At 42.6% G+C, this 22273-nt stretch overlaps 1 protein-coding gene across 1 annotated transcript in view; it reads right to left on the bottom strand.

The window, feature by feature from the left end:
• Positions 1-22273, bottom strand: part of SYN1 (synapsin I) — a 41902-nt gene that overhangs the window by 17858 nt on the left and 1771 nt on the right. The gene's annotated exons all lie outside the window — the stretch shown is intronic.

Raw genomic sequence — 22273 nt, 5'->3', positions numbered from 1 at the left:
TTCCCAACAAATAGCTTCGAAATCAGCACATATATTTCAGACAAATGTAGTTATAATATCAACAAATACTGCACCATCTCCAGACCGGATTCTCCACTAGTAGATTCTTTATTTTTCTGACATGTAAAGGAGGGGAAATCCAGCACTGACAATCCCCCCCATTCTCCATTACAAATCACCTCCTGTTTTTCCTGTCAGGAGTTCTTCTAACCTCATTATACCAACAAAACAAGAGAGGGGTTTTCACTGCCAAGAGCGAGCCCTGTAATTTACCAAACATAAATAAAGGAAAGAGGGCCTGCAGTTGGCCTGCCATGCTCCCGCCAGAGGACACTGCACCATTCTTCCCCCCAAAAGGAAACAAACTGCTCATGCTCAACTACAATTCCCAGAAGCACCAGCCAATACGCAGCGCTTTGAGGCATGTGGGAAGTCATAGTTCCGTAAGCTTTACTGGCAATTTTTCCCAGGAGGCTTGAATCCCATTCTTGTTTAAAAAGTAAAGGGTCACTCCAGATTTTTTAAAAGCGTCTTCTTCCATCGAGCCCAGCCCGATGTTTCCTTGGCAAGCTCTTTGCACCTGAGCTCCTAGGATGTTTCTCGACCTATACTATGCCGCGGTGGTCTCCCATACTAAGAACCTCATCCCATTTAGCTTCGCAGCCCACTCACGGGCGACCAGCTGCTGGGTATCCTATCACCGCGCTATCAAAATTAAAGCTTCCCCCCCCCCACCTTCTCCCTATGCCAAACGTAGACTTCCTGAAAATAGAGCGAAAAAATGTTGCGCTCCTTGCAAAGAATGAAATTCACGGCCGCCTTTACCATTTAGGGCAAGGATTAGCGTGCAGTTGGTATCACCAAACCTCTCATTGCGGATCTGCGTCGCCCCTTTAGGACAGAGCACTTACCCCTCTCCCCTTTCCCAGCCCCTCCCAATCGTGAATAGCTCTCTTCCCCCCCCCTTCCCCCATTTCCGTAACGGATTGGGAGCATCGCGGAGACGCCCCCACAGCTTTCTGACTCACTAGGATTAGTCGAACCGGGTTGAGGGGGGGAGGGGGGCGAGAGAGAAAATAACTGCTTTAGCCATGCGACAAATTTGGAGGAGGGGAGCTGCTGGTCGCAAGATGCTGTACTGTGTGTTGATTCTTCCCCACGCGCCGAGCAAGTCCGCAGCCCACTCGAGCTAGCCTGAAATCTACCAAGCGAATAAAGCTCGAGAGCAACCCATGGGGATTCCCAAGTCAACACTCTTGCTTTCTCCTCTGCGGTGCGCGGGATTCCGACGCGCAGATTTCCCCCCGCCGCCGCCGCCGCCGCCGCTTTGGCGCAAAGTTCTGCACCCTTCCCTTGGAGGTCAGATTCCGATTGCTGCATTGCTAAATCTAGGTCTTAGGGGCCACCTTTCCCGGACTCGGTCCCTGTTTTACTTCACTGACACCCTATTATTGTAAAGCCCCTCGTGCAGCCGTGCAGGATCACTACTCCCATAATCCTTCATCAGATGGGCCAAAGGGAATTAGATTATTCCCAAACTGCCGGAAGGCGCTAAAACTGGAAAAAGCTGCCTCCGATGCGAGTCAGAGCAGCTGTCATGGCTAAATATACCGATATTCCCTGTTCGCAGTTATCTCTGCAGCAGCAACTGCGTTTCTAAAGCCGTTCTCTTGTTTTTCCCTAGATAATAGCTTGGTCAATTACCAGCTTTACAATCTCCTGTACAGCGATCTTTCTAGAATTTGCAGCCCGTCTCTAAAATATTGCTCCAGAAACTGCTGCCACCATTTGTCCGGAGACAAACGGAGATGTCCATTTGCATTTTCCTTTTTAACTGCAAGAACAGCTAAATCAAGGAGGCGTGCGTTCCCATTCTCTGCCTGCAACAAAACTGCACGATCCTTTCGCACGCACTACATTAAGGAAAGTTCCCCGGGTTTGTGCAAATCCAAACTACATTTCTGTTTTTAACCTGCCAAGACAACCCTGGTGCTTTATATATTTGCCGTCTACTGCATATCGTGTCATTCACTTGCGACCTTTACACAAGATGCTGGGATTTTTCCAATTCCTGCAGGATTTGCTGCAGCACTTTTGGATAGTCCGCGCTTCTGTGTTCTGCAAAATATTGCACAGCGTTGAGCCACTGTGAACGCCTCAGCCATCCTGTTTTCCACTGAAAGCTAAAGCCTCAAGTGGATCCACGGCTATATGCTGTAGTTTACGTGTTCAGTCCTAGTGCACCATTTAACCCTTAACTTTCCTCCTGCCTGGCATTCAGAGTTGAGAGGCTGCTTTTATGCTTCTTGCTAATTACGTTTCAATCCTTGCAATGTATTATTGTGTAGCTCTCCTTTCTGGGTCTTTTTAAACATGCAGGCTTTTGAGTCTGAACACTTGAAGGATCCTTTGCCTTCCCCACCCTACTGAAGAGTTGTTGTTTTTTTAAAAAAAGCAGTTACCCAGGCATATGGGCAAAGTAGTCCCCTGACAAAAATGGATTTTGTAATCTTTTAAGCACAATAAAAGGTAGAGGAAGAAGATGCCTGATCTTTTCCTTATGTTTCTCAATACCGTCTCTGTAGGGCAAAATGGGAGGAGGAAATGCTATGTATCCACCCTTGAGCTCTTGAAAGAAAGGCAAGATGTAAATTAAATAAATAAGTATAGGGTGTCATGTTCTGGCAATGGGCCAGAAGAAAGAAATTATAACTGAGCCAAGAGAAAAATTGCTGGCAGGAATCTGTCCTTGAGTCCTAATTTATGCTGCAAAGCACCGCCCTGACCATTAACAGGCATCCTTTTCAATGAGAAAACACGCTCCATGTGAGCTTCCTATCTTACTGCAATTGTACAGCAAAACTGGAAACCATTCATAGCCCGCCTGGGGAAAGAAACTGAAAAGCAGCGACTGTGACTGACACGCACGTTTTATAACATTATCCCTTAACTACCATGGCACTGTTGCTTTTCTTCAAAAAAAAAAAAAGACTTGAGCTAGGTAAAAACCCGTGGTTTCCGCATTGCAGCTCACTATCTCTGCAGTCCTTTATTGCTACCAAACTGAAACCCACTGTGTAACAGGGAACAGGGCTGTTTCTGCACTGCTACAGATCTGCGCTTTTGATCGCTTAGACGTGCTCTACTGTGTCTGCCACCCACACAAAGAAGAGTACATTTCGGTGCTCTGCTAATTCCACACACCCCAGCCAGTCATTCATCCCATAGCGAACAAGGATGTCATCAAGCTTTTCCTGTAAAGATCCTCTGTAACTGAACATTCAGCTTAGTAGCAGGAAGCTATCCTTTTGATGGAGAAGCATCACTTCTTCAACATTTGCAGTGCTTCAATCAGCTTTTTTGTGGTGCAATGACATCTGTTCCACCATCAACATCATAGGCTTGGGTTCCCTGCTTTAAGTTTTGTCCCGGAAGTGAGGGATCTAGTTTTCATGAGATTCTAGCAGAAAGAGAGAAATCTAGAATTAAGGGGGCAACTGTCAGCTGGTTTGATTCCAATAGGCACAACTACACTTCTCCCTAAGATCTGTTTTAGCACCTCATCTTTAGAAGTACTGCCAAGTTCTTTGAGGCTCACACAGATATATATTCCTTGTAACCCATCATAGGCCTCCATATCTATTCTTTTCTGTGCAATTCCCCATTCTGGGGTTGTTGGTTTTTTTGCCCTATAGTGTGCTGTCATCGTTCACCATCCTGCAAAGAAAAGAGGAGGAGGAGGAAGAGGAGGAGAAGGAGGAGAACCCTCCAGAATGCAGAACCCTGGACCTGAAATGTCTATCAACACCGCTGCTGTCTTTCCCAGCAATCAGGAGACACTGCAGCTATTTCTCCTTGTATATGTGTGAAGTGATAAGAGAGGAGAAACAATAGCAAACCACAGAATGTTCATCATGACAACATTTTCCTTTGGACTCCAATTCTGTACATGAGATGGGAGTGGGGCAAAAGAAGATCTAACTCTAAACAAAATGTTCTCCCCGCAGTACATACACTTACAGTACACGTATAGGTTGCGCTAAACTGGAGGGGGGGGGAATAAAGAGCAGGGGAGTGGCTGCATGTGGCCTTGATGTGGCATCCCTTTTATAGTTCTCAGAGACCCCCAAACTGGGTAGGAAAAAGGGCAGGTCACAGTTTTTGATTGTTAACTATTCTGTAATTAACTGAATCTCTTTTCCTTTATTCGGAAAACAATGCAGACAAATAATTCCTGAATAGGAGAGAAATTTTAAGAGTCAGAGAACTGATCTCAAGCATTTTAACTCAAGAATTTGGGTTTTTAAATCCGAAGTTATTGAACAAGTCACAGATAGTAGAGATCACACTACACACTACACATAAATAATGGTCATTATAATTGTTATATTAAAGCTTGAACAGGAATGGAAATTATTATAAAATTTTCTAAATGACAGGGAGCTGTCTGTGAATATAAAGAAATAACATTGTAAAACAAACAATGTATAAACTCGAATGGGATAGAATGAACAATATTTTGAAGGAATGCCTCCTTCAAGCAGCCACATATATTTCAAGGTGCTTGGTGAGTTTCAGAAAGACATGGCTTATGTCATGAGTTGCATTAAAGCAGTAGCATTTTCCCCCCAGGCTAATTGTAAGACTGAAAAAAAAGACCTGGCTGTTTTAAAGAGATTTCTGTTCCTGCGTGTTCCAACCTCTTCCAAATTTTCAAAGAATCTGCAGCTCTAGTCTTAACCTCTCCTCCGTGCTTATAAAAAATTATAAAATTATAAAAATCAGGGTTTCCATTTCGGTTTGCAGGGTGGCCCTCAACATGTCCTTCATAACCACACATGGACTTCAGTCTAACAGAAGGAGCAGCACCCCATTGTTAAAAGACCTTTTTTACACGGTGCAGAACTGGGTGTGAAATTTTTCCGTGTTGGACCATAACCAGTTGCCAAGTTGTTTTCCCACTCAAGAACTTCCCTGCAAATAGCAACTGTAACCAAACTTATTGAGAGAGAGAAAAATGGTGTTGATCCCGGAGTCAAATAACATGCATCAAGCAATCAAGTGACTTGATCATTGTTTAACGTGACCTGCAAGCCTGAAGCAGTCTACGGTATTTTGCAAACCATGGCTTATGAATTAGACTAATAGGTGAACCTTGCCCATTGAATTCTAGTCAGTAAGTCCCAGATACCGTAAGTATATCACGAGATGGGTCAGGGGCTTTCTGCATGCGGAGGCTTGCTCTTGTTTTAATTCCATTTGAATTCAAACATGCCAGCCTCCTACAGTCTGAAGGGCAGCATCTAGAAGCAGCTTTACTGGTTCTGCCAAACATGCAGCCTTTGCAAATGGACTTGGTGGCTCTGCATTATTTGTCTGCCCGACAAGCAAGCCACAGACTCTGCAGTGCATCAAGTCTGCACCCGTCTTCCCTGCGTTCGCTGCAGAGAAGACTTCATGTCGGGCAATACAGAAGCAAGGTAAAACATGTGTCAGGTCCTTTTATATACATGGTGAGATCCTCTCAAGCGGGTTGCCCTTAGTGCTACGTGACACTGTCACTAAATTGTTCAAATCTCTCACTAAATCTCTTTGAAATGCAAAGATTAGAGAAAAACAGTAGCACTTACTCTCCTGCTACAAAGCAACAGCCTGAGGATTTTTGAAAGGGCTTTTTTTATATAAATAATAATAAAAAAAGACAGAAGTGCAGGCTAAAGTTTTAGCAACCTGTATTGTGTCCCTTCCACTAGGTTAAAAATAAAATAAAATGCTTTCCAAGTGCTCCCCAGGAAGAGCTGTGTGAGCATTCACAACAGTATTTTTATAACCTGACACCCTGTGAAACCACCCTGCTTCATCTCCAAGGAGAAAGGTAACAATCAACACATCCTGAATTGCCATACACTGCCTTGAACTTACGCTGCATCAAAGCACCCTCACAGCACCATTCCTCTGCACTGGACCTCTGAAAAGAAAGAAAGAATACATCTCTGCCTTCTCACAGAACCTACCCTCTCTGGAATTAACTTCATCCAAGGCTCAAACCTGACATCTTTTTTAACATGCTATTTCCATCTTGACCAAAGCCCCTCTGAGCATGCGAAGAGCACGCCGCTCTCTGCACACAGCGTTTAGAATGAGAAGAAAGGAATATGTTATGAATCAGGAGGTGTGGTTGCCTTCCAGGGGCACTCTTAAGGCTCAGCATCTCACTGGGTACTAATGAAATGCAAGACTAAGGTTAGGATCGTGGGTCCACAACCTGCATTTGCAGACCCCCCTGTATGGCCCTTGCCCTAAGGCTCAGTATGGTCCCCACAGCCTCTCCAAATGTTGCCAGGAAAATATTTATTTTCAATCTAATAACTAATACAGTGTAATCATTAAATACACCAGGGAGTAATCAGTAATCACGTTAGCTGTGTTTAGTTAATTTACTTTTAATTAAATGGGGAAGTAATTAACTCAAGTGTAGGCTTTTCTTGATCTCATCCACTGCTCGGGCTGAGTTTCCTCTTTGGATGCACTCCGGGCACCCCAATCAAAGACTCTAGAACAATGGTTCTCAACCTGTGGGTCGTGACCCCATTTGGGGTCGAACGACCATTTCAGGGGGGTTGTCGAACAACACAGTCCGCCATTTTTTCCCCTTTTCCTTAGCTGTGCTACTCCCTTTTATTCTATTGGCTTTTGAAAGCCAATAGAATAGACTCTCTTGAATAGAGTCTAATTCTATTGGCTTTCAAAAGCCAATAGGAATTGTCCAGGCTGTCTCTGCCCTGCTGAGCCCGCCAAAAGTCCCATTCTGCAAACGGTGCTGCAAGTTGTCTGCAGCGAAGGCAAGCTGTCTGGAAGTTTCCACCCCTCCCTGCTGAGCAACTACTAAAAATGTAAGTAAAAGAGGGCCAGGGGTGGGAGGTGGGAGGCCGGTTGGCGCAGGGAGGGTTGCTGGCACGCATGGGGCCCGACGGGTGCCTTACCTCCCTTGGGCTGGGCCAGCTGGTGGCCCAGCCGGTGGTCGACCTGCGCTGTCTCTGCCGCTTGCCAACTATGCCTCGGCCAGCGCAGGGGGCGGCACCATGCATGCACAGCGCTCCTGGGCAGGGAAAGTCCTCAACTTACGACCGGTTGGATAGTCCTCGACTTATGACTGGTTGGATAGTCCTCGACTTACGACCGGTTGGGGATCGCGGCATTAAAAAGGTTGAGAACCACTGCTCTAGAAGCTAAAAAATAGGGTAGCCCTTTAATGCCACATGCCGTATCATGCAGGACCCATATCTGACAAAGTACACACCAGACTGATTGTATGCCAAACCTGGTCTTTTCAGGTGTTCCAAGGGGGCACTCATTGCCACTGGAACTGAGTCCTTGATGCTGGTCCCTCTCTTCCAGCCGTTCTTTGGCCTCTCTCCAGTTATGAGGGAGAGTTGCAAAGCTTAAAACCAGCAACGGTGTAACAGGTGACCTATCTTACTAGAGAAACAGCATCTCCTTTGGGACAGTTACAGGTAGTCCTCGACTTATTGCTATTCAATTAGTCGCCATTTGAAGTTACGTCTTAGGACCATTTCTCACAGTTGCAAGCTTGTGGTCACGGGATTAAAATTTGCATGCTTGGCAACTGGTTAAAATGTACGATGCTTGCAGTGTCCTGCAGTCAGGTGAGGTCCCCTTTTGCAAACTTCTGACAAGCAAAGTCAGTGAGACTTCGTCGAAACGTCGCCAAGACACTTCCAATTTGATGCGGGAGAAAACCCGAATAACCAAAGACAGACAGACAGACAGACAGACATATATATCACTAGCAAAAATGCAAGAACACCAGGAAATTATAAAACTATAAAAAGTTTTAATAAGTTAAAAACCAAGCTTTCGCCGGCAACTGCCAGCATCGTCAGGGTAGCTTCCAGTCGATGGAGAGGCTATTTATGGATATGGCGTTCTTTGCGCCCGGCTCCTGGACCTCGTTACAGGTCCCAGCCAATCCACTTGCACTCTGATCATAGTTTCCGTGTTGCTGATTGTTATTTTCTTGCTTTCCTTGTTTGTATCTATGTCCCCACCCCCCCTCCTCATGTGGCCATGGATTGGGGGAGCCTGTATGTTTTTGCTGTTTGTTTTCCTTATCCTCCTTCCTGATACTCCCCCTCCTCATTCTCCTCTCACCTTCCCTCTTTCCATAGTCCTTTTTCACAGTTGCCATCTCATTGCTTTCTCCTACATCACAATTCATTGCAGTTATCTTATCGTAACCCCCATTCTCCAATGTTGCCCACTAACTTTCATTTTCTTATCAATGGGAGCGTTTCCAATGGCATTGCTAGGGCTCATAACATCTTTAGGTTGACTGCCACTCTCCCCTCCACATAGAGTCCTTGTTATGTTATATATATATTGAATTTCCTCTGCCACATCTGCAAAGAGAGCAGGAGTGCAATGATGGCTATACACAACAAATATCCCTTCCTAATATAATTCTTAAGGGTTGCTTTAACATGCCATTTACTTTATTTGGAAATAGCTGTTTACATGATGTTGTGTTCCAAGATGGCAAACCATCTTCCCCAGCAGCTTGAAGCAGTAAACTCATAGCTCAGTCTACTCATCCTAAATAAGCTATAAAATACTATAGGGACACATCATAGTATAAACTCACATTGTGTTTTGTAAACAATTCTTGGTTGTACGGTACCTATTATTGAATGAACCACAGTGAAATAAATCTAGATATAGAACTATGCTGTCAGAACTGGAGGTACAGAAATCTAGGCTCCTACTAAATAACTGCAAAAAAGTAAATAAAAGTTGATATTGCTACTGGCATCTAGTGATCTTCCAGACTTTCACAATCCAGCTCCAGTAGCATTAATATTTGTTCTTCCCTGGTATTTTATATTCACAAATATTGTAAGCCCTGGTCGACTTCTTAATCTGGTCGACTTTTATTGCCAAAATTCCTAACCACAAAAGGGCTCACCTCTCAGGAGCTAAGGATTTAAGAGAACCAAAGTCTGTACTTTTGGACAGGTTGGGCTCAAGAAAAATGAGCCTAAATGTCTCAAGCCTTTTTCCACTTCAGCGCCTGGCTTTAAACAGGAGCTACTCAAACCACAATGTATTTTTTAACTACATCACTTTTGTGAGTCTCTTAAATATGGGGCATTGTTTTTAGTCATACTACATGGAGAAGAGAGTAGAGGGACTTTTGACCCACTTCATTTAACATTTGGTTTCCTGTCTAGATCTAATCCATTTGCAAAAGGCCTTTCGCATTAATGCATCCCCATTTATGAAATTGCAATCGATTTGATTCCAGTAATTGTGGCTGGAGATATGTGTGCATCAGGGGGAGTAGCAGATGCATTGCTATACAGTGATCCTCCCCTTGCTTTTAATCTCTGCATGGTAGAGTCCACTTTATTGAACGTGCCATTTAATGCACAGCTGCATCAGACATTAGGCTACATCACATGGAAAGGCAACTGTTCCCTGCATCTAGCAATCCTCCCCCAAAGGCCTTATAAATACAGGCAGGCAGGATTAATACTTAAGCAGTAGAATGACTGGAGAGGTATTACCAGTTTTTCCTTTTACTGTTCTCCACATCTCCTCTACTCCGCCCCAAAGTCCAGACAGAAATGAAGTCTAGCATAGCCAAATAACCTTTAATTCTTTGTTCTTCTGCAAATGTTCTCCCAGGTTCCACCTCCTGAAACTAAACAAGCACTAGATGTTTTTAAATACAAATGCGGTTGCCTCTCTTGATGGGACTTAATCATAAATTTGGAACAACCTCACCCCTCTAAAAATTTTGGAACTATAATCCCCAGTCTTGTGAGCTGTAGTATCAATACATCTGGAGGAAGCAATTGAGGAAGGCTGTTTTAAAAGACTTTCCCAATCCCCCACTAAACATAATGCAACAAATGATAATTCAAGCATAGATAGATAGATAGATAGATAGATAGATAGATAGATAGATAGATAGATAGATAGATACAGACAGACAGACAGACAGACAGACAGACAGATAATAGATAGATAGATAGACAGACAGACAGACAGACAGACAGACAGACAGACAGACAGACAGACAGACAGATAGATAGATATTAATATATAATGGATAGATGGATATAGATAATGATAATTTTACTAACCACACCTTTTCTCTCTTTCCTGTGCCACTGCTACCTGTTCTCAAAAATACTCTATTAAGCTCAAAATTGATCCTGACTGAAAAGCTGTGTTAATTCTTCCCTGCCTGCTGCAGACCAATCATAAATCCATCCATCACTGTGACTACACCTGTAGGATTGCAGCATTTCTAAAGCGCTTCTTGATGCAGTGCTAGACATAAAATAATGTGCACCAGGCAAAAGGCTTGCAACAAAATCCCTCTGGATCAGCTATAGCTGGAATCCCACAGGGATAGGCTTTGGAAGCAGCCTTCAGGCCAATAAAATTGAAATAGACTTTTAGATTATCCCACTCAGCTACCCACCCAAAAAAAGCACCTCCATTAAGAACTTGCAAAGAGGAGGAAATGGGGAATTAGCTCCAAAGATGTCTTAGCCCTTGAGTCTTAGGAGCTTCTGAACATTTTTTCAGATCAAAAGGATTTCTTCAACATTCCCAAGCTATTGCTTTGGAAGAACAATGAGTCAATATAGAGAAGTATTGCAATGATCATACATGTGAGATCACCTTTGAATATAGCCTAGTTAGTCTAAAACAGGAGAACAGCCACATATCTGTGCACAGCGATCCAGCGCACTGTATATCAGCATAGATGCTGAAAGGAGTGCCAAAAAGTTGCCAAAATATCTGACAACATGCAAATGGAAATAGAAACATGCTTGTTATTCCTATTTGCACATTCAGCTACCTTTTCTCTGGTCACCCAGTCCCAGCCTATTATCAAAGACTCTGCCTGCAGCATACATTTTGTCTGGAACAGCTTCTCCTGAAATGATTTAAAAGCCTTGGGGGAGGGGGTAGAGTTTGGCACCGCTCTAGGAAGGAATAAGCACAAGTGTCCTACACAATATGTTGTCAGTAGTTCAAAATAGACTTCATACACAGGTGTTGTGAGAAAAACATTCTCTATTTTTTTCATGCACTATTTGCAGGCCGGTGCACTAAAAACAAAAGGCATTTTCCCCATTTCAATCAGCTCCATTCTTTTCCATAATATATTTACTCAGGTAAGTGTTTATAGGCCTATTCTGTATTATGTCTGCCTTACTGATCTGAAAGGGAGTATCAGCTGAGTAGATACGCAGAGGATTGCTTTGTTAATGTCAGGCGAGAGACAATTTGGACAGGGAATGAAATGCTATAAAACATAAGGTGACCAACCGTTCTCCTTTAGGAAGGACAGTCCTCCTTTTGTAAGGTCTGCATGAGCTGTGCTACTCCCCCTATTGGCTTTCGAAAGCCAATAGGAATTGCTGCTGAGCACGCCAAAACACCTGGCTGGCAAACTTTGCACATGCAAGTTGTCTGCAGCAAAGGTGAATTGGCAAGAACTTTGCACCCATGCCTGCTACCCAACTACACCATCTGGAGGAGACTGGAGCAGTAAGTTTCTCTTGATCTTCGGCTCTGCTAGGGCAATAATGGGTGCGGGCGCAAGAGGTAGGGGCGGCGGGGGGTGCTGCAAGCAGGGGTGTGAGGGGCGGCAGCGGCTGGCTGTCCCCCCGTGCTGTGGGAGCCGCGGGGCTCTCTCTACACGGGGCTGCGCAGGGTGGACGGTGGTGCTGGCGGGGCAGCTGCAGGCAGGGTGTGTTGACAGTGGGCTGCCCCCCGGGGCCGGAGCCGGTGCGGCTGGTGCTTTGGGAGCTGCAGGGCCCACTCTACACGGGGCAGCGGTGCTAGTGGGGCGGCTGCAGGCGGGGGCGCAGCGGGCAGTTGACCTTCCATGGGCCGGGCCAGCTTTTATGATATTTTTTTCTTCAATTTATTTGTGTCCTCCTTTTCATTGTAAAAAAGCTGGTCACTTTATAAAACAGTGGTGGCGAACCTACGGCACGAGAGCCAGAGGCGGCACTCAGAACCTTCTCTGTGGACACGCGCACCGTCGCTCCAGTCCTAGGCCTTCAGCTGGGTTTTATAAAACCTTTTCACTTTAGGCCTCCGCCGCTGTGTGCAAAAAAAAAAAAAAAAAGGTTCAATCAGTCAATTTCAACCTCGTGGGAAAAAAAAGTTCTTGCAAAGTTGGAATTGATTGATTGAACTTTTTAGTCCCACCCAGTCTGCCGTTACCACGGCAGCCATGCCCAGCCAATGGGCCACGCCCAACCAATGGGCCACACCCACCCGGCACCCGACGATGCATAAGTGGGTTTTGGTTTGCAGTTTGGGCACTCGGTCTCTAAAAGGTTCACCATCACTGCTATAAAACAACCTTTTCTGAGCCTGAACAGCTCCAGAGGTTCTGGGCCACAGCCTCTTCAGTTTGAACCTCAGCAACATAGCCCATGGACTACATTCTGGGGCTTTGTGTCAAAACATCCAGTGGTGACAAGGCCAGGGGAAGCAGCTGCAGAATGACCAAATCTTACCAATGTTCAGCCAAGTGAGAAATTAGAGAGAGAAAAGGGACCATCATTTAACCAGGATTGGTGCTCTAAAATAGGGAATGTCTTTTAAGAAGCACAGAAAACAAGAAGTATGTGCTAAGCACCCTCTGGACTTCCCTGTGATATCTTGGACTTTCAGCTTGTCATGTAGTATGAATACAGGTAGTCCTCGACCACAATAGAGCTCCAAATTTTTGTTGCTAAGTGAAATATTTGTTATGGTGAATTTTGCCCCATTTTATGACCTTTTGTGCTACAGTTGTTAAGTGAATCACTGCAGTTGTTAAGTTAGTAACACGGTTGTTAAGTGAATCTGGCTTCCCCATTGACTTTGCTTGTCAGAAAGTCACAAAAGGTGATCACATGACCCCGGGACACTGCAACTGTCATAAATAGGAGTCAGTTGCCAAGCATCCGAATTTTGATCACGTGACTATGGGGAATACTGCAAAGGTCTTAAGTGTGAAAAATGGTCGTAAGTCCCCTTTTTTCAGTGCTGTTGTAACTTTGAACGGTCACTAAATGAACTGCTGTAAATTGAGGACTACTTGTACAGCTGCAACAACACTTCCAAGGGGGCCTAATCCTACCTGGCAAGGGGCTGAAAGAAAAATATCTAGGCATGCTGGCGAAATATCTAGGCATGCTGGCTCAGGGGCTGCCACAAAGAAGAAAGAGTCAAGCTATTTTCCAAGGCGCCTGAAGGCAGGACAAGAAGCAATGGATGGAAACTAAACAAGGAGAGAAGCAACCTGGAACTAAGGAGAAACTTCCTGATAGTGAAGACAATTAATCTGTGGAATGTCTTGCCTTCAGAAGTTGTTGGTGCTCCATCAATGGACGTTTTTAACACGAAACTGGACAGCCATTTGTCTGGGATGGTATAGGATTTCCTGCCTGAGCAGGGGGTTGGATTAGATGACCTCCAAGGTCCCTTCCAACTTTACTATTATTATTATTATGGATCATCGCACAGTCAGCCAGATGTTCAGACTGGATTTGGCATTTTGTCTACCTATCGAGTCCTTACCCAGGACCTGGGATAGGCAGATGTGGATGTTGATGGTATTACAGATATCGTCGCAGGATGGAAGCAGTTCCTAGTAAGGCCGCCTTTTGCAATTGACTAATAGCGAATTTGTCAATGCCAATGATGTTCAAGTGGTGCTCCAGTTGTTTTGGGATTGCACCCAAGGAGCCTATGACTATTGGTACTACCTTGCTTGCTTTTGCCACAGTCTTTCTATTTCTATTTGTAGGTCTTTGTATTTTGTTATCTTCTCCAGTTCTTTCTCGTCTATTCTGCTGTCTCCAGGCACTGCCACGTCCACTATCCAGACTTTTTTGTCTTTCTTATCGACAATTGTTGTTGTTGTTGTTGTTGTTGTTATTATTATTATTATTATTATTATTATTATTATTATTATTAAATGCCCATAAAAGTGGGCAACTCTGGCCAGAAGCCAAAGGCCATTCAAAGCAATGAGTTTTGAATCCTTCAGCAGAGCCAGGGGTAAAGGATAATGAGAAGTGGTATCCCAGCTACCTGCACTTTGCTTTTTAGACAAGAATGGGGGGGGGGGAATGGGATCAGATGGTTCAAGCAAAGCCTGAAAGCGGCACTCAGGACAGTATGCTAGGGAAGGGATGACAAGGCCTACAAGGCAGCCTTTTGATCATCCCTTAGTCGGGATCTCATACCAAGGAGAGACAGCATGAGAGCAAAGCCACAATTTCCTCTCCTTAGGGCTGTGCGGCCTGCAAGGCATTGACATCCTCCATTTTGGCCTGCTGGGAAACAACCACCTCTGCATCCTAACATATCGTCCCCAGCAGGGATCCGGTGAGAAATGCCAGCAGTTCTGCTCCCTGTGGCTCAATCCTCCTAAAGCACCAGCTTCTTTGCAGAAGAGCCTCTCCTTTCCCAGCAAGGTGGGGGAAGAGCAGCATGTCAAGGAGAAATATTGAGTAAAACCTCGGAGGGCATGACAGTTCCCTTTTCTCGTCTCAGCTGTCCTCTGCTTCAAGCAGGCCATGTCCCTTCGAAAGGGAATTCCTTTGTAGCCCCGTTATTAGTCTGTCGTCTGCAATCTAACCAGTGCAAGCTGAGTGCAAGCTTTTGATGGTTTCCACTTGCTAGAAATCTGGGGATGCATCTGGGAACATCTGGGTCAGTCTGGCACATGCCAGCCTCAGAGACCTAAGTCTCTCATATAAGAAAGGGCCACATCACAAAAGTGCATTCTATTACTTTACCAAGGACTTTTTAAATAAAGTGTTTGTATAGTCACCCCTTCCCAATTTAACACAATGTTTTGAACTAATGTAGTATGTTGTTATAATTGATTGAGAACATTAGAATATTAGGTATACTAAGTCTAAAGCTCCATCTAGACCAGGGGTAGGCAACCTTGGCTCTTTTCTGACTCGTGGACTTTAACTCCCAGAATTCCTGAGCCAGGCTCAGGTTGCCTACCCCTGGTCTAGACCAATATCTTTTTCTCCCAATAGCAGCCTAGAATATTATTTGTGGAGCCTCAAAAGCAGGATGCAAAGGGAATAAATCACATTTGGGGTTTTTTTGTAAATATACTATGAACCTAGCAGCAGAAAATTCCGACACGGGTTCCATTTCATCATACCTCGTCACTGTTGATGAAACTGTATTTGGTTTCATCCTTTTATGAAAATCTATCCCAGCTAAATCCCACTTTTCCACTTTTGAGAGGGTTAAGAAAAATTAGGGCTGTGTCATTTGATTCCAGTGAAGCAGCTAGAGGCACAAACATAGCACATGTCTGCAACTCTTCAAAGCAGCTGTGTGTTTCCTAAGATTACATGGTAGTAAAAAAAATCATCCATAAGTGTTGCAACTTGCTAATTTTTTTTTTACAAATCCATATAGCCTATTGTAACTATCTGAAGTACATCAGTACTTTCTGGGATTCACACATGCTAGAAAAATCATACCTTTGCTTGGATGGCAAAGCTTTGGATCTTAAACTAATTAAAAATAGAAGGTGCACAGGTGGAACTAAAGAAAAAGTAGGGGGGGTCTATATCATAGTGAGACTAAAGAGGAGGATAATTATGTAGAGCAGTGTACATTGCCCTTCAGATACATACATATCTCAATTACTGAAATCAAATTTATTGCAGTTTTATAGATGGGTATATGTTAACATGGAAGTAGTACTGTAAAGAATTAGATCTAGATAGGAAAACCAAAATGTTAAGTGCAGTTGGCTAAATCTTCCCCCTCCATCTGTTATGATCAGGAAGGGTGTTCCATCTTTAAGAGACTTGTTAAAAAGACATGGAGGTTTGAGTAGCTCCTATTAAAACCAAGATTTTCTTGCCCAACTTTGACCAGACTCTTTACTCAATTTATATGCAACTGTAATATTTGTGCTATTTCTTCCTGAGCCCAAGATAGTGCTATCCAAGTGTAGCTCAGTTTGCTTAAGTACCAGTTCCCAAGATCTTTCTGACTAAGAATGATTGCAGTGGAAGTCCACTGTGTTCAGCAGGTCAGCGGTTCAAATCTCACCGGCTCAAGGTTGACTCAGCCTTCCATCCTTCCGGGGTAGGTAAAATGAGGACCCAGATTGTTGGGGGCAATGGAAATATATATATATATATATATATACATTGCTTACTGGTGTACACCGCTTAGAGAGTGCTTGCACTTAAAGCGGTATATAAGTCTCATAAATAAATAAATAAATATCTTGAGGCCACCAGATTGGGCAAAAGTCCACCGTGGTCTACAATATTAGTGAATATAAAGTACCAAGGAAGGACCTACACATCAGCCAAAGAGGAAAACAAATGTTAAGGCTATCGGATCTGGATTGGAAAAATCTAAATGACCAATTCCATGGTACCAGATGCCAGCAGCAATTTCAATGTTTTTTCAAAATTTATTTGTATTAGAATGTTTTAAATACAATAAAAATATAAAGAATCAAAGGAAAAATAAGAAAGAAGAAAATAAGAGTTACCATTGAGGGGTTATCAACATACTCTTCCCCCTCCCTCTTTTGTTTTAAACTGTTATTTATCTTTTATCTAGTGGGTGTCTTCATTTTTGCAGTCCCAGCTCTGATAGCCCTGGGCTATGCCCAGGTTTGTTTGGTTTACTGAACAGACTATAAATGAATAGGATCACATAATGAGGAACACTATAAACTAAGGTTTATAAAACACACTGTGGGTTCAAACAATGATCTGTTCATACAATACTTTATACCCTATATATTGTAATATGTGGACCCATCCCTTAGTAAAATGAAGATATTGCCATGAGCTGCATATACATTTGGGGAAACAAACATTAGGGTTAGGTTCTGGATTGCAAAACATGGAATCTGCATGTTTTGCAATTATATGAAACCAAACAAGCAGGTTATATATCTCCTTGCTGCTTTCTATTGGGATTTTGGTCTTGTACAGTCTCAATCAGTTCACCTTGGCAATAATATACTAACCATCAGAGCTCTAGAAAAATTTCATTTCTCAATATTATATCAAAGCACTGAAAAACAGGTGCGTAAAGGTTTCATGAAGGTAGCTTTTTCTCAGGAGTGAGAAATTGCAGAGGCAGGTGGGAGGATCATGTAATATTCCTTATAGGCAACATTTAAAAAAAAAACAATAAATACTTCCTCACAAAAAAGTAGGAGGCCTAGAAAAAGACCAGGCTGTATTTATGTTCTCTGATATTTAGCATAGAAATGTTCAGTCATGTCAGACCTCTGTATTCTGCAGTGGTGAAGCTCAAGATCAGCTTGTTTCTTCAGAGAACACTGAGCTCTGATTTTTCTTTGCCTCCTGACTATTACACAGCCAAAGGAAGAGGCACAAAAGCCCAACACTCAAACAGGACAAACGAAATCAATATGATGCATTGCCTAGTGCTGGTCTGGGTCACTGCAGATTTAAATTCCCATTATGCAATAATATCTACGTAGTTGGTGACCAGTCATTCCCTCAGGCTAATTTACGTCACAAGGTTGTTGTGAAGATCAAAGAGAGGAAGAAGCTTGAGTTCCATGGAGGATACACTGAAATAAGTGAATACACTGTCCTAAAAAATCATGAACTAAAAAAAAAAAGATGCAGACATGGTCATATCACTTCTTCTAGGGTTTCCAGTTTCCTAGGAAGGTTCTTATTTCTCTGGAGCTCATCTATACATAAATGGTGAAAGCCTTGATTGGTGGTGTGCTTGGGGCACTATGCCCTTTCTATGAAAACCAACATTAATGTGGATGCACTGTAACCATTTTGCATCCAACTGAACCAGAATCATAGAAACTAGGGTTCCCAATCAGCCCTCAGCCATGAAGCTCAGTGGCTGATAAAGCAGGATGTTCAGGAGGACAAAATGTTGTATTAATGTTCCTCGGATAAAGGAAAATATAATAAGTAAAAGAATTTAACAAACAAAAAGAAGACAATCCTCCAAACAGGCCCATAGAGGACTGAGTATGCTCAGTGACATTCCTGAGCTAATAGTCTAGAAACTGAAGATAAATTGCTGTCCAACACTCTAACATCTGGTTTAAATCTCCAAAAGTCAATGCTATAATAGAAATTAGCAACATTTGGGGGCTTACAGATCCCTCCATCCTCCTGGAGTATATCTATTACTCTTTAATTAGGGGGCCACAAGATTCTTCCACTGCCTTTGGTGAAACATAATAAGATGATCAAAATTGATGCTGGTGGCATAGTAGCTAGATGAAAGCATTCCAAATGGGATGGAGACTACGGACTGTAACATTTTGTTGCAGATCCCATTAGATAAAAACAACAACAACAATGGGCATAGCCAGCAGTGTGATTGGCCAACAGACTGCTGGTCTTCTTTTTTTCCCAAAGAGTAATGCCCTCTTACTATTAGGAGACTAGGCTCCAGCAATGACTGTGCAGAAATCCATTTGGAAAACAAGCTGGTTCCAGCACCAAGCTCACTCTGGAAACTTTCATGGGAGGCAGGATTTCAGCAGATGACCCTTCCTCCCATATGAGGGCATGAGCTGGCTGAAATTCTGCTTCTTGAAAGCTGAGGGGCTTTGCAAGTCTAGCTCCTCCTGAAAGTTCACCAAACCTGGAAAGTTTGTTCCTCCTTAGCAATCCCTATGACTGCCTCTGGTGGCTAATGATTGGTCCCTATCCACACCATCTAAACAGCCTTTAGATTTATGGTAGCCATTTGTCCAGGTTATAGACATTGGACAACTATTGCCTTGACTATCATATTGTCCTCATGTTTAGCCTTGTATTTCCCTATAAAGTAGATAGCAAGTACTAAATTTATCTGAAAGATATCTCAACTCCCACCCCCACCTCCCAAATAATTTATCTTTAGAATAGAGAGACACATATTTTACCTTTAAGATATTATGATCCACTTAGGTTTCCTAAGAATATAAAAATAGAGGCAGACAGATTTTTGTCCAATATATGCTTCTATTGAAAAGGTCATCTTCAATTCAAGGTTGTTTTCCATTTGGAAAAGCACAACTAAACAAGAACACCATTGCTTTGCCCTCAATTCTTATAAATATATGAAATCCAGTCCATGAGAGAAGAAAGGAAAGGAGAGAGAAAAGAGTAAAGGAGGGGAGAAGGAAGTAGGAAGGCTGGAGGAGAAGAGAAGTGGGGAGAAGTGATGAAGGAAAGAGAAGAGGAGAGGAAGAAGAGGGAAGTAGGGAAGAGAAGAAAGGGAGAAAGAAGGTAGAGAAGAAGTAGTGTGGATACAGTGAAAGGGGAAATGGGCGAGCAACACCAAAAGTCACATGTATGTATTTATTTCATTTTATCAAAAGTATCTTATATTTGAATGTAAAAAGAATGTATGTTAACATCTGATAAATATCACGGTATATGTATGGGGGAGAGTTTGGAAAAATAAAAAATTATTTAAAAAAAAGGTCATCTTCAATTCAAGGTTGTTTTCCATTTGGAAAAGCACAACTAAACAAGAACACCATTGCTTTGGCCTCAATTCTTATAAATATATGAAATTCAGTCCGTGATTCTATTTCTCAATCTTGCTAAACGCTATTTAAACTTAGTCTTCTAGTTAGAGAGAGAAATGATGGACTCCTAACGGCCAACTTTTAATCCTGCCTCTTGATATACTTCACAACATTTTGAGATTTACCCATAATGTTCCTACCAAGCAGCCTCTCCTTTTTTTAACATTTCATTCAAGAGCATAACTGATTATGCATTTTCTTATTTTGGGCAACATTCCACTACAAGCCTTGAAAGTAAAGGACTGCTGAAGTTTGGCAATCTAGTCAGCTTCTGTGCACATGAAATATGGACCAGCTCCATCCATAACAGATTACCTACTTCGTACCCTTTGAAATATGAGCAATCCATAAACATTATGAACAGGCAGAAAGTCCACCAACAGCAACGGAGTAACCATGAGAATGGAAGACTGCAATTCAGCCTAGAAGGTACAGGCCAGAATGTGCCCTTCAGGTCAGGAAAAAATGTTTTTCCTCCATAAATTCTCCTTGCTCATGTATCAAGTCTCATATGGCATCCAAAGGCATTAAAGGAAACTTTGGCTAGTCTTTCAGTTTGGACCGTGAATTGTGTATCCATTTTCCCCAAGTGGATAGTGGATAGACTTGTCTATCTGCTTGCTGGCAGTAGTCAGTATCACAAATTTTTCAAAAAGTGTAAAATATTTAAAAAAAAAAACCTCTTCCTCAGTGCATGCCTGGCCTTTCCAGCCTATAGAAACCTATCATTTAGCTATGAGGAAATAGGGTGTTGCCCCATTCCATCTCAATGCTGATTCACCCACCATCCATACTTCGGTCACATAAACTGGCCTCCCTACATCATCAGGAAGCCACGAGATTTTAGACTCTCTGCTGGGTCTTGGGAATTATCTGATAGAGACTGAATTTATCATTTAGGACTTAATCTATTCATGTTGATTTCTCAGTACATGAAAAAAAAAAGCCTATATTGGTATTGCCGTGTTATATTAACCCTTGGTTTTTTGCCTTTATATATTTGATTCTTTAAAAACCCTTTGTTGTACTTAATTAACAATCCCTTCTTATATTGATATCCCTTTTGGAGAAATCATGCTACTTCATTTCTTGCACTAAAAAGACTGCACCAAATACTAGAAACCAAGGAAGCAGAACAGAAAACTGAAGAAGACTTCCATGGGATGAGTCACTAAGGAGAGGTTTAATTCATCGAGTTGATTAAACTGCATGTCATAGATCACATCCTTTCTAAATTTTTATCCTGACTGGACTTATGCTGTGTGAAAGATCTTGAATCATAAATAGACTGATAGCTCAAGGCCTGCATTTCCTACTTAGTAGATCATAATTTGACTGTTAACAGGCCACAAATACATATAAATTGTGTTGATTTGGGGGATTTGAAGGTCTATGAATTAGTGAATGTGCAAGTCAGAATGGGCCCCTCAGCTAAATAACTTGCAAGGCTGGAAAAAAAAGGAAGGAAGGAAAGAGAAAATGTGGGCTCAGGAAGAATTACCACAAGATCTGAAAATCTCCATCTGATGATGGAAAACCAATTTAAGGCATGATAGGATAAGAAAGAGAAAGAGACTAGAATGACTGTCAGGTATATATCAGACAGGGATCAATGTGCTTGTTATTAGGAGATCTGAGAGTCTCTGAATATACCCTGTAGTCATTTGAATAATTCTGATCACAGGCCAGGGAAATTGCCATCCTCCTTAAGCATCTTTGAAAAAAAAAAAAAAACAAGTCAAGTGGCTCCTTCAATAAGTTGCAGGAAAAATGTCAGATGCTGTTCCTTAATCTTTCATGAAGTGGCGGTGAGGAGATTACCCATATCAAATCCCTGAATCTTCTAATTCATTATTAAAGCCATCCTAACTCTTAAAGCTGAACTGGAAGGAAAGAGGGCTAGACAATCCAATGTGCAGGGTAGGAGACCTGCCAGACTGGGACCGTAGTTGATATTTTCACAATTCGGCCCCAAACTAGCTTGATCTGTGATACAAACGTTGGTATTTTTGGAAGCCATTTGAATTCCCAAACTGCTGTGTTGCGTCCTTGGAAACAGCACTTCCTTTGCTTGTAATGCTTGTAATGCTGCATTGCAAAAAAAATTGACAGGAAGTGTTCTCTCCCTTTCTTGTCACTGTGCATCTTCTTGTTGGGACTTAACTGAACAGCAGTGGCCCTTGAACAGAACTAGACTCTATACACCCAAGTGTATCTCCAGTGGATCTCACCGTAACACCCTCTCATCCTGTTCTTTGTATTTCTCTCCATCATGCCAAGAGCTTATAGATATTTAGTCTTTGCTCAGACGTGGAACAGACAGAAATCCAGTTCTGCAAATATATAGCTTCAACAGAAGAATACCTTTGTGGAGGAAATTACAGGTTGCTGCGTAAATTAAATAGCAAATAAAGAACTGAAAGTCCACAAAGATTGGAAAAGGAGTCAGGAATGTCAATGGACAACACCCTACTAAAGGATATCAAAGGATTTTGAGCTAGGATATAAGACTACATCATCTCATTGTCTACCTTCCTCACTAAGAACTGATTGCTTCTTCTAGCACCACTTGACCTATTATTTTGCTGAAACAATAGTAATGGGGATATATTGTACATTGCTCCAACATCCCTG

This window comes from Crotalus tigris, unplaced genomic scaffold, assembly GCF_016545835.1.
Source record: "Crotalus tigris isolate CLP2741 ecotype Arizona unplaced genomic scaffold, ASM1654583v1 scf7180000023637.1517150, whole genome shotgun sequence".
Lineage (NCBI taxonomy): Eukaryota > Metazoa > Chordata > Lepidosauria > Squamata > Viperidae > Crotalus > Crotalus tigris.
This window is presented reverse-complemented; position numbering and strand designations above follow the sequence as displayed.